The sequence below is a fragment of the Pteropus vampyrus genome, unplaced genomic scaffold (assembly GCF_000151845.1).
Source record: "Pteropus vampyrus isolate Shadow unplaced genomic scaffold, Pvam_2.0 Scaffold16, whole genome shotgun sequence".
NCBI classification, from domain to species: Eukaryota; Metazoa; Chordata; class Mammalia; order Chiroptera; family Pteropodidae; genus Pteropus; species Pteropus vampyrus.
Window position 1 is genome coordinate 9,758,437 of NW_011888797.1, and position 2,982 is coordinate 9,761,418.

The window sequence follows — 2,982 nt, forward strand, 5'->3', positions numbered from 1 at the left end:
AACTCAGAGTCAACAGTCACTGGGGTTTGGGTCTCAACTCTGACTTTTGGCAAAGTAAGCCTTCAGGGATCAACTATTTATTATCAAGGACCCAGGAAACCACTTTACTGAAAACTTCTGAAAAGTGCTAACTTATTTTAACACGTTTCACGCTCACCACAACCCCTAGGAACGAGCCATTAGCACCCCCATTTTACAGATGGGGACACCGAGGCACGGGAAGACTCCATAGCTTGCCCGCCGCTCACAAAGCCAGTAAGCGACCCGGCTAGATTCGAATCCCGGTCGTGTGATTCCAGAGGGTTGGCTTTTACCAAAACATCCCTCTCAAGTTGCTATAGGCAATTAACTTTTTAAAACTTGAGTTCAATGTCAGGCATTTAGCAGGCTCCGGGTGGAGTGAGACATCCCAGAGGGAGGCTGATTTTCCACCCTCGCCCCTGCCTTTCGGGTATCACAGTGCTCCACCCGCCTCATTTTCTGGCCCACCAACTCCCGCCAGCCCGCGCCGCGCGTCCAAGGCTCGGGTGCAGGATAGGGGGTGCAGGTGCTTGGGACCCAGCCGGGGTGTGGTCTGGGGGTCGGCGCCCGGCGGGAACCGGCAGGCACCCCAGGACAGCCCTCAGGGATGGCGGGGCGGGGCGGCGCGGCACTTCCCGGCAGGAAGGAGCTGGGGAGATCGGCCTTGGAAGGGTGCCCCCCGCGGGCCGGCTGCGGCAAGGAACGGGCGGTCACAGGTGACGACACCCGCTCCACCAAGGCGAGCGGCGCGGCGCTCACCTTATATGGGCCGACGCGGCGCGGGAGGGGAGGGGCCGGCGTGGGCGGGGCGTCCCACCCGGTGGGCCCCGCCTCGCGGCCAGACAACCTCCCGGGCAGAGTTCTCTCCAGGCGCAGGGCCTCCCTCGTGGGGCCCCTAGGTACCCCGAGACCACCTCCAGGCTGAGACCCGCGCGGGACCCTGCCCTACAGGGGCTTAACTTGACTGACTCGACTGGTGACTGACTATACGCGTATTTCTTCCTTCACCTCACCGCAGCCCCAGGTCCAAGCTAGGGAGCTGTGGGAGGGAGACCGTTAGTGACCGCACCTTGGAGCGCTCAGTTACCGATGGTGAGCCTTCTTGGGCCCTTTTTCTAACTGGCTCTAAGGAGTGTCTAACCCCAGCGTCAGCCCAGGGCCTGGAGAAACACTGGCCGTTCATCCTTCAGAAGTGTTTGGTTAACCCAGGACTTCTTGGTGGGTCAAGACTTCAAGACTTCAAGAGGAAGCGTCCCGCCCGAGTCAGCTCGCTGGTCACCTGGCCTCCAGTCTTCTTATCACAGCCCAGATCCTTTAAAAACCCTCATCTGTCCCATTGCTCTTCTTCAATCTCCACCCCACTTCTTAAAGCCCTTCACTGCCTCCCAGGCACCTACAGGGGAAGTGTCAGCCCTCAGCTCAGTGCATGGACCTCTGTGAACTTGCAGTTCCCTGCAGGCATCATGCTGTTTCATGCTTCCCAACCTTTGCACCTGCTGCTCACTCCCGGAAAGCCCTTCCCTTGCACACACTCAGACATAGGCTCATCCTTCAAAAAGATAACCGCCCGTCTTAGCCACTCCCCCTCTGGCTGCAGTGTCCTTTCCCTGACTTCTCCACTGACTATTTAAGCTTTCCAAGCCTCGATGTCTTTCTTCATCTACAAAATGGAAAAAAAAAAAAAATCTTTACCTCATTGCGTTACAGTAGGGGTTCAATGAGTTCATGACCATACAATGCTGAAGACAGTGCCTGGCACATAGTAGCTGCTCATGAAAATTTATTGTTGAGCAAATTCGCCTTACCGTGCTCTAATTGCTCAGCCACGCACTCTGAGTTCTATGAAGGCTGGCCTCCTCCTCTGCCTGTGCATGTCCAGTGCCTGGCGCGTAGTAAATGCTGCTTAGTGTTTGTTGGTGAATGAATACATTTCAGGCAGTGGGGGACGGGAAGGAGAAGAGGGTCCTTCACCAGGATGGCCACCATTAACAGTGAGAAAGTAAACCTCACTCAAGTCTGCCGGGATGTAGCACATTCTAACTTTCCCTTCACAGTCTCCCGGGAACTTCCTGGCAACCCAGAAGGATATAGGATTAATATTAACTCCATTTTCCAAGTAAACCTGTGAGGCATGAAGAGGTGAAGTGACTTACCCAGACTTAGAGAGTGAGTGGCTGAGTCAAGACTTGTCCTGCTTTTAGCTCTCAAAGCCCTGTGTCCTGGGAACCCCTTCAGTTTCAGGCAAACCAGGATGGCTGGTAACCTTAGATGGAGTTCCTAGCCTCTGAGGACCCCCTCCCTCCATCCTCTCCGGGGCCTGTGACATCGTCCGTCCCCGAGCTTTTTAGTGAGTTTCCTGAAGAGGAGACAATGCTCTCCAACCCAAGAAGTCTGGATGCCTAAAAAGTCACTCTCTCTTTTACTCCCCCAAAGTCAGACTCACAGCGCAGTGGGAGTGGGGGTGGGGTGAGGAACAGGAGCCTCAGAAGGACACAAGCTAGGAGTTCAGTTCACAGTGACACGGACTCATGGGCCACTCCTGTGCCTGGAGGAAGAGGCCGGCCCTGCCCTCTAGGACTCGGAGTTTGGTCACGGAGACAGATGTATGGATACATAGTATCAGTCTGGTGGATGGACAGCTGGAAAAGAGAGTGATAAAGATGAACGGGAACTTTCAGCAAACACAATCAGTGGGAAGGTCTATGGGAGGAGCCAGGGCTTCTGGAAGTTCAGGCACTCCACGTAATCTCGAGAACCCTACACATGACAATCCTACTGGAAGAACTCTATGTTTATAATAAAGCTCTGTGGTTCTAAGTTCTCCTTCCATTAACTTCCTTTTCCCTCATATAAATACCTCTCCATCTTGGTACCCAGGCCAGAGTACGCACGTGGCTTGCCATGATTGCATGTACTAGTTTGCAATCCTTGCTTTTTCTAGAATAAATAAATCCTTTTTGG